A 14,658-nucleotide genomic window follows, 5' to 3' on the forward strand; every position below is an offset into this window, starting at 1 on the left:
TCCACAAAAAAGGGGACAAAACTGAACCAAATAATTACAGGGGTATCTCACTCGTACCGGTCACATATAAAATCCTATCAAAAGTTCTCATGAATGGATTAAAAGAACAAGCTGACCCACAAATAGGAGAATACCAGGCTGGTTTTCGCAAGGGACGATCAGGCATAGAGCAGATCTGGAATCTGAAAATGATTCTGCAGATGAGAAACACCCGAAACACAGTGGTTACTTTTGTAGATTTTAAAAAGGGCTACGACTCAATAGACAGAGTAGCGCTCTGCAAGACGCTGGAAGAATTCAGCATTGACAGAAAGAAAAGAGCAATCATTCGGGAAACATTAACTGACACAGTCTCCAAGGTTAAATTTTGGGGGATATCTCGGAACCATTTGAAATCCAAACTGGAGTGCGAGAGGGGGACGGACTTTCACCATTACTCTTAAATATCATTCTTGAAAAAATTATCAGGACATGGGAAAAAGAAGTCAAAGGAATCCAAATTGGCATTAGAAAAGATGATAGATTCAATGTGAAGTGTTTAGCTTTTGCGGATGACCTTGAAATCCTCACAAATAATAGAAAAGAAGCCACTAACGCCATAGAGAAGTTACACGAAATTGTACAAAGATCTGGCCTGCAAATCTCATATGAGAAAACCCAGTACATAGAAAGAGTGCCACAAGACAAATTGCCTATTGTGATAACCCACGGGAAAATTGTACAAGTACCACATTTTAAGTACCTGGGAGAAATCATCCAGCCATCAGGGATCAACCTAAAGGCCAACGAGGAAAGAATAAAAAAACTACAGAAAGCATATAAAGTCACGTGGAACTATTATAACAAAAAGTCCATATCCATTAACGCAAAATTGAGGCACTACAACACTGTCGTACTTCCGGAGGCACTGTATGCATCTGAAACAACACAAATAGGTGGGCAAACTAAAATCAAAGAAATAGAGAAACAAGAAAGGAAAATTCTCAGGAAAATTTTTGACCCGATACAAGAGCAAGGAATCTGGAAGAAGAGACCAACATCAGAATTGTATAAATACACAGACAAGATTACGGATACAATAAGGAAAAGAAGAATGCAGTTCTACGGACACATCCACAGGATGAATGAAAACAGAATTTCAAAGCGAATTCTTAAAGTCATCAACTCAGGCAGGGGAAAAACAAAATGGATAAAAGAAGTTGAAGAGGACCTCAGACAAGCACACATAACAGTAAATGATGCAGAAAATAGAACTGAATTCAGGAACATCATGAAAAAACATAAATTTGACACCACAACACAGAAGAGACCAGGATGCAAATGGACAGCGGAGCGAAAGAAACAACACAGTGAACACATGAAGAAAATTTGGGCTCAGAAAAAACATAAACAATAATCATAAAGAAATTCAAGTTCAAAAGCTCTCTTTAATGGGAATAATCGAAAATAATAATAATAATAATAATAAAGCATTTTTGGACATGCAACTGCTGTAGCTCAGGTCTCGAAATTGAGTGAGCTCTTGCATCCTCGACACTATACTGATCACAGCGAGGGCGCTGCTATGCTGAGAGCGGAGGCGTCGTCTTCAGGAGAGCCTTCTGCACATCGTCGCAGATTGCGGCGAGCCCTCGCTGATGTCTGAGGTACCGATTCGCGTTGATGACTTCGCAGTGGCGCCGCGATATCTGGACGATACTACAGATACCTCTCGTCGATAGTCGTTACAGGTTGAAAGAGGGAGGCGGAAGTCATCTGCTGTTGTCACCCCACAGCAGGTAACTTTGATAAGGAGGCAACACAGTCTCAATAGCCACAGCGCTACTCCGAACGCATAGCAACACTAACGACTTCTTAGTTGGCACATCCTCTTTGGCCAGAACGAAAAGCCGCGGGGGAGTATGTAGCTAAGAAAACTCACACTTGCGCATTAGTACCCCATGCTAACTGCTTTTCTCACAATTTGCAGTGAGAAAACAATAATCCACATAGTTTGATATTTAACTCCAAAAAAAAATTTTAAGACTATCGTCCCCTCAGTACTTGAGCTTAATCCTAATGTTATCTAGCTACTACAAGTGCGGATGGAAATCGTGTTACCTCCAACAGATTTACAAAAATGTTAAAACTAGTCCTGGAATAACAATGTTTATTGATGATCGTTACCTTCAAAATATGGTTTAACCTGTGAACATGCGTTTGGGGAGTCTCCTCTGGAACGAGATGACCGAGATCAAAGTGTAAAATTTGAGCAGGGCCCTGACACTTTGTCAGGAACTTTCCCATGAACTTTTCAGCGCCGCACCAGAATTTTTTACCTAAACCCGACCTCCTGTGTCAGTGAGACCAGCCATTTTCCAATATGATAAACTGATCAGCAGAACAATATGACCATCTAATAGCTGGTATGTCAAACTTTGGCAGAGATAACAACACCATTACATCGTGACATGGAAGCAATGAGGCCTTAATAGGTCGCGGGAGACAGTTGGCAACACATCTGCACACACAAGTCACTTAATTCCCATAATTTCCGAGGAGGGGGGTGATGAGCTCTGATACCACTTCCAATCACATTCCAGATGCGTCCGATCGGGTTGGGGGCCAGTACTATGAGAGCTCCCCACTGTGTCCTCGAACCACTCCATCACTCTCATTGTCTTGTGACATGGTGCATTATCTTGTTGAAAAATGCCACTGACGTCGGGAAACATGATCGTCATGAGGGGTGTAAACGATCTGCAACCCATATGCGATACTCCTTGGCCGTGACGGTGCCTTCCACGAGCTCCACCAGACCCATGGATGCCCATGTGAAAGTTCCCCTTATCATAAGCCTCCGCCATCTTGCCTCCGTCCCGCAGAACGGGTGACAAGGAGCTGTTCTCCAGGAAGGCGCTGGATTCGCATCCTCCCATCAGATTCATCATATCATGCAACGCTCTGCTATTGCACCAACGTCCAGTGCCGATGGTCACATGCTGAATTCAGTCGTAGTTGCCGATGTCGTGATGTTAACACTGGCACATGCAGGGGTTGTCTGTTGTGGAGGCCCATCCTTAGGAATGTTCGGTTCAGACACACATGTACTCTGTTCAGAATTAAAGTCTGATGTTAGTTCCTCCACAGTTGGCTGCCAGTTCTGTTTTACCAGTCTGCCCAGGCTACGAAGTCAGACATCTGTAATGAGGGGTGGCCGCCCAACCCTATCACGTCTGGACGTTGTTTCACCTTGGTTTCGCCACGTTTTGAAGACACTCACCACAAAAATTCTCGAACACCCAAAGTAATGCAGTTTCCGAAATTCTCAATCTGCCATTGATGAAACTCAGATACATCGAGCGCTCCCCCCCTTCTATACACGAACAGCACCCTCACTGATAATATATGCACCGTGCATGTGTATGACCAGCAGGTGACGCCGCTATCCCCTGGACTGCTATCCCCTGGACGGGTTTACATGACCTGGTCGGGTTTATATCGTCAGTAAGTTGGCGGTCGTAATGTTCTGGCTGATCAATATAGTCCCGCTCCATCATTTCACGAGCCACCTTTAGATCATTTCCAGCACGCTTCGAATTAGCACAGATTTATGCGGCGCCCGACTTGCCCGGGAGCTGGTTATTAAGGGATCATAAATTTTGCAAGCGGAGAGTGAGGGTTGAAGACAAACACAAGACTAGCAGGTACTGCCCTTTAAACTTAGTATAGCGCGATATTAAAAGCAAAGAACTATTCCGCCGGGTGTGATCACTATGACAGAACACAATCAAGACTGCCCACAAACTGCGCTTCATAATTTCCACGAAGAAAGGTTTCGGGTAATATGGTGTAGTAGTGCTGTGGACCACTCATATTTCAAATCTGAAGCTGCAAAAGGCAGTAGATTTGAAGGCCGTGTCATTAACGGAATATATAAATGGCAAGGCTCAAAAATTTTTAATATTCGTTGCAAACATCTAATTGACCCTTGAATTGTAACATTGCCAGTAGGGAGCAACCAGCGAAAGCGTGAAAACTCATCGACGCACTCAAAGGCGGACCGGTTATCCTCTAGAGCGTGCGAACGGACCCACGTAATCCATATACAATTTCTGCATGGGCTCATCAATCGTATCAGAAGACAAAACGCTTGGTTCCATATTTAACGCAGGTTTGCTAATATAGCAGGCTTTACACCCCTACACCAATGACCTAATCTGTTTATTCATTCCTTTCCAGATGAAATCGTCTCTAACTTTCATCCGTGTTTTTGAATCACCCAGATGACCATCCACCAGCAACTCAAGATCATACATGACCACTAAAGAAAATAAATCAACGGGCAATACGACCTTATTACCTGAGTTCTCACAGCCTGCACAACACAATAAGTTTTCCTTCTAACAATGGAACTTAACTGCTTCACCCTTCCTCATCCTTTCCTTAATAGAGCGTGACATATACCCTGCTGCATCGCAGTGTCCTTAAAAAGCAGAGGAAACCCACTAAGAATAGTACTAATTTGATTTCTTAAGGATGCTGGTGAGCTTACACTTTTCAAGGGCGAACAAAAGTGCTGACGTCTCCTGCTCACACATGGCTTCCAGTAGAGACAGGCTACGTGAGGAATACGCAATAGGCTGCTTTCCGACAGACCCTTCCTGTAAAATGATGGCCGCGATCCCCGACATAGAGGCGTCATTGTCAATACAAGTGCACACCCTAGTCTTTTATTTGACATTTCAAGGGACGTTTGTTTTTGAGTGTTCTGAAGGACACTACTCGAAGTTTTTTCTTTTCTTCCGAAGATAATTTAAAAATGTTACTGGTTGTGGAAGATTCGGAATAAATTTACGAAAGAAAAACGGAAGTAAAACGAGCACAGCTTTTACATTTTTCACTATGGGGCAAGAATAAATAGCCTTTTTCCGACTTTCATCAATTTTAATTCCCTTGTGAGACATAATATGACCTAAGAATAGATTTATAAAAACTAAACTAAACTCCTCCCGAACAGGTCATCAAGGCCCAACGGTACCGACCGGCCGCCGTCTCATTCTCAGCCCACAGGTGTCACTGGATGTAAATATGGAGGCGCATGTGGTCAGCACACCGCTCTCCCGGCCGAAACCGGAGTCGCTATTTCTTAATCAAGTAGTTCCTCAGTTTGCCCCACAAGGGCTGAGTGCATCCCACTTGCCAAGAGCGCTCGGCAGACCGGATGGTCACCCACACAAGTGCTGGCCCAGCTCGGCAGCGCTTTCTTCGATGATCTGACTGGAACCGATGTTACCATTGCAGGAAGGCCGTTGGCAAGAATGAGATATCATGCTGAGCAAATTAAGCTTTTTAAGGTTCACCTGTAAACCCGACGCTGCATAACTGCTGAAGCACCTTCCTAACATAGCCTACATATATCTGAAAGTCACCAAATCATCAGGATAATGATACACACTCGAATATAAGGCCAGAAAAACTCTATCAAATATATTGGACAGCTGCCCCTATAAACAACCATAATGGGACCCTTTTGTACTAGCACAGTGACCACTCTATTGCAAACGCCTTGACTGGCTTAAACTCCTTAGCTAGCGTAATTTGGTAATAGGCCTCGTTTAGGTCAATGATGGTGAAGACCTTTGCCCCTTGGAACCATGAGAAACACGACTGAAAATCAGGAAGGGGTATAGATGAAGAACTACTTTCTTGATGTGAATCTTCAGGTTTTCGCGGCGCAAAGACTTCTCCATTAAATTTCGGGAATGCAGCCGCATAAATTCTGCTTCTTCTTCTAATATTTCGGCTGTATATCTTTCAGCCATCTTCAGAGAAAGCCGTACGACTGACGCTCCATCCTTTTAAACTCGCGGACCGCGCCACTGCGCATGCGGCCACAGATGAACAAGGCGCCAGTGATGTTGATCGGCGGCAAAGACGTAACATATGCATGAGTTACGTCTGTGGCTGCGCATTCGATCCATGCTGGGAGATCGATGTATTACTGGGAGCTGAACTGTAGCGACATCTTTGTAAGTTCAATATTGAAAGTGCCGGATTCCATGATCTATCTAACGTGAAACCGCTGTCTCTATTAATTAAATTCTTCGCCAAGCGGATTTCAATGGCCTCTTTTACTACGGAGTCCCAGAAAGATGAAACAGAAGTCAGAATTTCGACATTTTCATATACCATAGAGTGACCTGAATCAATACAATGCTCTGCCACGGCCGATTTACTGGGTTGTAAGAGCCGAGTGTACCTGCGATGTTCCGTACACCTCTCTTGGACTGTACGATTCGTTTGTCCGATATATGAAAGGCCACATTCACATGGTATTTTGTAAACTCCAGGTTTGCGGAGTAGTAAGTCATCTTTACCGGAACCCAGGAGTGCAGCCGTCTTCGCCGGTGGACGAAAAATCACTTTTACTTTATGTTTAGTGAGGATCCGTCCTATTTTGGATGAAAGGCTTCCCACATACGGCAGGACAGCCATGGATTTAAATGTTTCCTCGTCATCTTCTGCATTCCTTACGGACACCTTAGGTTTTATTTGTAGTGCCTTACGTATCTGTTGTGTAGAATACCCGTTGTCCTCAAAAACTCTCTTCAAATGTAAAAGTTCATCAGATATGACGTGTGCTCGGTGTACCAAAGTTCTTAGAACACTACTCGTCTGCGAAGGATGGTGACAGCTATTTGCATGTAAATATAAGTCCGTATGGGTCGGTTTCCGATATACTGCATGACCCAGAGTGCCATCTTCTTTACGCCGAACCAAGACATCCAAAAATGGAAGACATCCCTCGTTTTCCACTTCCATTGTAAACTGAATTTGTCCATGGATGGAATTCAGATGGTTTAAGAAGTCCTGCAATTTGTCCTCGCCATGGGGCCACACTACAAAGGTGTCGTCAACGTACCTCCAAAAAACTGTAGGCTTCAAACTAGCAGACTCCAGGGCCTTCTCCTCGAAATCCTCCATAAATAAGATATACAGCCGAAATATTAGAAGAAGAAGCAGAATTTATGCGGCTGCATTCCCGAAATTTAATGGAGCAGTCTTTGCGCCGCGAAAACCTGAAGATTCACATCAAGTACCTGTTCGGGGAGGAGATGATTTTATGTTTTCGACGACTGGACAAGCTACGACATTTGAGAGCGAGATTATTGAGCTCTTTAAGTTTTTTACTGAGGTGCCGTGACCATGGCATAATTCCGAGGTTTGCCAGGTTAGTACATTTTATAAAATCGACTTCCATGAATAAGATTTTATTTAAAGCTGGTTCTGCTATCGTTAAGGAGAGGATCCGATTTACACGAAGGAAGCTGGATCTTGTTTCTCAAGAACTTTATCGTCTGCACCTGAAGATGTCTGTGGAGTTACCCAGCGACTCTTGGAACTGGATAGAGGGTACAACATGGACCAAATCAGACTGGGTTCGTGAGGTAGCGACATCAAGACAGACTGCAAAGTTCAGCCGACTTGAGCCATCTCCACAGCAAGAAAGTATCATTCGACGCTCCGTCATTAATATGACGGATAGAGATTTGGACGACGCTACGATGATGGTCTTAAGCAAAGGACTGAATTTTGCACCCACGCCAAAGGTTTTGCCTATACCTGCATTCATCAGTGCCGTTGAAGAAGCTGTTCGACCACTCTCTACGGATTCTGCAGATGAAATAAGACGCGAAACTTGTCGAGCTGTTATGAAGGCTCGCCCCCAAAGAAGCAATATATCAGTGGCAGAGAGGACTGCACTACGTATGCTCCGCCAAGATACCGAAACGGTGGTTCTCCCTGCTGATGAAGGTAATGCCACTGTTTTAATGTCCCGTGACGACTACCATGATAAGATATACAGCTTACTGAATGATAGTATGTACCGGAAGATCAGTAAGGACCCCACCAACAAGGTGGTAAGGAAGACGGCGTCGCTTTTGAATGCCTCCCCATTTCCACCGGAAGTCATACGAAGACTGAAACCAAGTGGTGCAGTGCCTCCAAGGCTTTATGGTCTCCCAAAGATCCATAAGAAAGACGTTCCTCTACGTCCTATCGTGAGCAATATTGGTTCTCCCAACTATGATTGTGCCAAGCACCTGGCGTCACTATTGAGGCCGCTTGTGGGAAAATGTGATCATCATATAAGGAACTCTGCAGATTTCATTGGCAAATTAAAATCTTTGAAACTGAACACCTCTGATCTATTAGTCAGCTTTGATGTAGGGTCGCTATTTACTAAGGTACCTCTCTCTGAATTTTTAGATCCTATTGGAAAAAGTTTTGATAAGGAGATTTTAGCTTTGTTTCACCATGTGATGACCTCCACATACTTTTGATTTAATAACGACTTTTTTGAACAGACTGACGGTGTTGCCATGGGTAGTCCTTTGTCACCCTTGGTGGCCAATTTATTTATGGAGGATTTCGAGGAGAAGGCCCTGGAGTCTGCTAGTTTGAAGCCTACAGTTTTTTGGAGGTACGTTGACGACACCTTTGTAGTGTGGCCCCATGGCGAGGACAAATTGCAGGACTTCTTAAACCATCTGAATTCCATCCATGGACAAATTCAGTTTACAATGGAAGTGGAAAACGAGGGATGTCTTCCATTTTTGGATGTCTTGGCTCGGCGTAAAGAAGATGGCACTCTGGGTCATGCAGTATATCGGAAACCGACCCATACGGACTTATATTTACATGCAAATAGCTGTCACCATCCTTCGCAGACGAGTAGTGTTCTAAGAACTTTGGTACACCGAGCACACGTCATATCTGATGAAAGTAGTTTAAAAGACGAACTTTTACATTTGAAGAGAGTTTTTGAGGACAACGGATATTCTCCACAACAGATACGTAAGGCACTACAAATAAAACCTAAGGTGTCCGTAAGGAATTCAGAAGATGACGAGGAAACATTTAAATCCATGGCTGTCCTGCCGTATGTGGGAAGCCTTTCATCCAAAATAGGACGGATCCTCACTAAACATAAAGTAAAAGAGATTTTTCGTCCACCGGCGAAGACGGCTGCACTCCTGGGTTCCGGTAAAGATGACTTACTACTCCGCAAACCTGGAGTTTACAAAATACCATGTGAATGTGGCCTTTCATATATCGGACAAACGAATCGTACAGTCCAAGAGAGGTGTACGGAACATCGCAGGTACACTCGGCTCTTACAACCCAGTAAATCGGCCGTGGCAGAGCATTGTATTGATTCAGGTCACTCTATGGTATATGAAAATGTCGAAATTCTGACTTCTGTTTCATCTTTCTGGGACTCCGTAGTAAAAGAGGCCATTGAAATCCGCTTGGCGAAGAATTTAATTAATAGAGACAGCGGTTTCACGTTAGATAGATCATATTGAACTTACAAAGATGTCGCTACAGTTCAGCTCCCAGTAATACATCGATCTCCCAGCATGGATCGAATGCGCAGCCACAGACGTAACACATGCATATGTTACGTCTTTGCCGCCGGTCATCATCACTGGCGCCTTGTTCATCTGTGGCCGCATGCGCAGTGGCGCGGTCCGCGAGTTTAAAAGGATGGAGCGAGCGCTGGAGCGTCAGTCGTACGGCTCTCTCTGAAGATGGCTGAAAGATATACAGCCGAAATATTAGAAGAAGAAGCAGAATTTATGCGGCTGCATTCCCGAAATTTAATGGAGCAACTACTTTCTTGTTCAGGGCCCAATAGTCAACAACTGGTCACACATTGCCATGTGGCTCAGGCGAGGAGTATCGGGATTTGGATGGCCTGATAATTGCTTCAGCCTTAGTCATCTTTAGCTCTTTTGCCCTAGGTGGTGACAATCTGTATGGGGGATGCGCTATCAGAATATTCTCTGTAAATTCAGTTTTACATTCCAATCCTTTAATCTCACATAATCAGTCAGTAAACACATCCCTAAATTTTCACATAAATACAATCTGTTTCCTTTGTTCAGCTGATAAATGTCCAAGGTCATGAACTGTAACATTGGTATCAACTAAATTAATAACTAGGTTTTGACATCGTGTTCTTCCATTCACCAGATGCTTACAAAACTCAGACGTTTAAGAACATATACTCAAAGTAAATCTTTCTACGACTGAGGAACTAACTCATCCTCATGGATGAAGTCAGAAACTATAATGACCAACACACAAAAATTACGTGCCACCTTCACTGGTGATATCCTAGCAAAATAATTAATTTTGATGTTAATTTGAATAGGCCCCAAAATCCGCATCTCTGCGGAATCGGAAAGCTTTTGAAACTCTTGACCACCCGGCAATCCCCGAAGTTTACACTGGCCACAATGAGTGGAAAATCAATCTCTAGTGATCAAGAAACCCTAACTCCCAGTCATTTACAGTCCGACATACAAATGGGACTCGACCACCGGAAGTAGCAGTAATCTTTCTGCAAAGGTGCCTTCTTGATTATCCCCTCTTTACACATGGTGAGCTATCGTTTAATTCCCTTTATTATACAGTTCCATGCTACATGTACACACCCATAGTACTTGATATATTTTATTGATAACGAACCTGGCTGCCAGCTTGGACTACTATCTTCATCTGTCTGCCACGTAGCACCATGATCCTTCCCCCGTTTTCGTTCAACATGCTCTACGGCTTGCATACGAATCATCAACTCTTTTGACTGATGCTTTGTGGTCGATCATAAAAATGGAGCCTAGGACACATTCCATCAACGATATTTTGGCCTTTTTTCCCCTCATTACAATCAAAACACAGACTTAGAGCTATCTATGGTTCTCTTACTATACCTTTGTAACCGTTCTTCATATCGTTGCACCCCAAAATGACCCATGGCCCCTTCAGATTAGCTCATGTCGAGCATGAATGCTCAGGTCATCATCATCTTGAACAGTTTCCAGCCCCAGACTAAGAGTGTTTGGAACATAAGCCTACTCCACATCCTTCAGCCATCTATCCCTTGGCTTTCCTATTGGTCGTTTCCTTCGCATCTCTATTCCTCTTGGGAGTCCATTCTTGGGAATCCATTCTTCTTGAAGATCCCCTTGTTCATCATTCCCTTTAAGTGCCCATACCATCATTGCCTTGATGTTTGTAAACTGCACTGAAAGATTTCCTCTGTCACTGTTTCCCTTACCCTTAGATTCCTTATCCTTTTTCTCTAGGTACTCCTATCTTACTTCTGATTATCTTCATTTCAAATACCTGTAGTCCGCTGATACCTCTTCTTCATTACCCACGTTCAAGACGTATAGGTCATAATTGGGATGTAGTAACTTCTGTGTATTACTTCTTTGCCTTTTTGTGGACGTCTTTGTTCCAAACCAGGCTTCTAACATTTCGTGGGAATGCTTCTGCCTCTCTGCCACGTTCACTGACCTCTTTCTCATTTCTTCCATTGTTCTCTATCACACTTCCCAAGTAATTAACACTTTCCATCTTCTTCAAATGTTCACCCATAATCCTTATTCCGCTAGTCGGTCTGTCTTGTCTAGTTGTAACCAGGATCTCACATTTTTTTACATAAAATTTCATTCCATACTGTCTCACAACTTCTTCCCAAGCAGCCAGCTGTTCCTGAATCTCCTCTTCCCTGTTCCCCCCAGGTCATTAAGTCATCGGCAAATACCACTGCTTTCATCTCACATGATTTCGACAAACTATCCCCCCAGAATTCAATAGAATTCCTTCGCTTGGCTTCATTCAGTGCCTCCTCCAAACGCCCAACCACCATGGGGCTCAATAACTGATTCCACATTGATTGGTTCCCAAATCCTGTATCCTTTACACGATTCACAATCACTTTGAAAAACGTTGTCATTGTTGACCACACGATGTATACCAAGTGTAGGCATATGATGTACATGGATCCCTTTCACAATGTAAGAAGAAATGTGAATGAAAAGTAATCATTGTACTACATTCCTCCGAAAACTAATTATTCATAGTCAGTCTGCATCACGGTGACCACAGCAGGAGCAGAAAAAAGAAAGATATGGTTTAATAAGTTCAATTTTGATTAAATTCTCCTACTTTTGGCCAAAATAAACCTCTTCCGTTAACTGATTTTCTAGTGTTCAGTTTCAGAGCCGTTACTGAAAAGCAGACAAGCTTGGTGAGGTGGAGCGCGACAGTATGAAGAATACCACGACAAAATGTTTGGCATTATAGAAAAAAAACATTGATCGGACTTCGTCACAAGTGGCTTAGACTGCATGATTTGACTTGCATAGAATGAAAATCTGTATGTAATTCTGCGAGGATAGACACGTCACCAAACCAATCGTTTCCAAACGTGATTAGAAACTGAAACAGAGAAAAATTTTGGACACATCACTAGTAACAGGATTTCTATTGGATTTCTATAAAATGAAATTCATTTCAATATGGTCATTATTGTCGGTTAAATTATAAGTAACAAGAAATGCGTCCTTACATGAAGGCGGACAGAAGAAGAAAGACGATATTCAGGAGGCTATTCCCGCCTCAGTTATTTACTTAATTAAGTAACGAAAAGCGTATTAACGATGGCTATAGAGCTACACAGATACAACGTACAATTTTATCTTTGAAGTATTAAACCATATTAATTGATTACAATTCCTTCACTTGGGAACCCGGCAGTAGCTTTACATTTCATTTTGTTATGGTGACCCCATCGTAATAAAAGCCTACTTAGGGTTACGATTGGTTCTCCACGTAACTGGAGAAGTATCGTATCAGTCCCAACATAGTACTGGGTGGATAAGGAACACTGGGGTTGGGGGGATTGATGGGTGGATAGATTCTTATTCCTGTGACCAGCAAAGTTCTCTGAGGCCACTGCTTCCTCTTTTGCTGAAATAAGAGTAACCTGTGTAACATTACTCTTCTCTATAAGAATAGTAACACAAAGCTAGTGCATATATACCTCGATTAAAGATTTTGCTACAGGAAAAAGTGAACACTCAACCTAGTCACTGATAAAAAAAACCCAAAAACCTAGACTCGTCAGTTGATAAGATTGGTCTTGTTAATTTGGACTCTTCTGTGGGATCAATTTCATTTATCGGCTGTTAACAACGATACCTCCTGGAGAGTAGCTTGCAGATTTCTTCGGCCGACGTCTTTCTGCTTTATTACATCTCTTGTTTACCCAACTTTGCGAAAAAAATGGCTCTGAGCACTATGGGATTAACATCTCAGGTCATCAGTCCCTAGAACTTAGAACTACTTAAACCTAACTAACCTAAGGACATCACACACATCCATGCCCGAGGCAGGATTCGAACCTGCGACCGTAGGGTTCCTCGACGCCCTTACTGAAGTCAGGTGATACGAATGTGATTAAAATGCGTGTTACAAAAGTGGTGAACTATATCCTGAGCAATTTGAGCAGATGCTTCTTATACGTTATTCTTAAATGCTAAATGGAACCACGATGTTCTCGATCTTCCTTCCATGACGGCTATTAATTCATTTAGTTGAGCTGAATCCGGTACAGTATCTGCCACAGCATGAAGAATGAGGAGGAGTGTATGTGGTGATTGGAGCCCAACTACGTTGTACTGGTTTACTTATGAAGCCGGTAACATCGCTTGTATCGTAAGTGACACGCCGCCTAGAAATAATATTACTGCACCTGAAACGTTTTCCGTAGAACAAAATAGATGACAACTTTCATCCGCTACACAGTATGCTGAAATAGAACTTTGATAGCTTCCTGATTTCTAAAGTTAATAATTGACCACCACTTATCGTCCTCTCCCCTAACAAGCACGAGATAAGCCACAGGCGAACATTCTAGAAGAGAAGAAGCAGAAAAGAAAAGGGAAGAAAATTGGAAGGGAAGGGAGACTGAAAGGAACTCGGGGAGTGGCGAAGGTCGACGAGGGAAACGGTGGCAGGCTTTCAGTGCAATGAGAGCAACGAGGACACGGCCGGTGGCGGGAGTTGTGTCGGCAGAAGTGAGCAACAGCAGCGCCGAGGAATTTCAATTTAGAAAGAAGCAGCGCGGAATTAATTGAATGAAGTCGGCAATAGAGTTGGGCGAAGGAAGGCGTCCGACTAACGGCAGGGCCGCACGCTACCCGCCGCACCTGTTAGGCGGGAAGCGGACCTGCGCTAGCGCAGAATCGGCACACACGGCAGCAGCCGCTGGAGTGGAAACAGCTGCACGATGAGATACCGGCGTAGGGCACTGCCGTCATGAAGAGACAAATCTCTCTCTTGTAATTCAGGGTGGGGCGTAACCCGAATCTCTTCCTATCATTTATTTTCTCTTAGAATCTTTTAGCGTTTTCTTCAATTTTTACGTTAAGTACTAACAGGCTGCAAAGACTACAAATAGAAAATGAATTACTCATAGAATCATCGCACTTTTCAAACGCACTGTATATTCGAACGGTGAATGAATGTCGTAACCATATATCATGTTATAACTGCACTAAGCTTGTTAATTGTGTCGTACGTCTGTCATAGTATCTAGATGGCAGAGCATAATGTTTTTGGAGCAGATCATATATATTATTTCTCAGGTCAATATCCTCTTATCTCAATACTATCGTTAAGAAAGACTTGTAACCAGCTTCTGACATTTCATACCGATTTTGAGGTAAAAACTACTACTTGTGGATAATTTTAACGTAAGAGATTTTTAACTATCATAGACAAAAGCTCATCAATGGTGCCTAGCTCCATACCCAC

Source organism: Schistocerca americana, chromosome 2, assembly GCF_021461395.2.
Source record: "Schistocerca americana isolate TAMUIC-IGC-003095 chromosome 2, iqSchAmer2.1, whole genome shotgun sequence".
Lineage (NCBI taxonomy): Eukaryota > Metazoa > Arthropoda > Insecta > Orthoptera > Acrididae > Schistocerca > Schistocerca americana.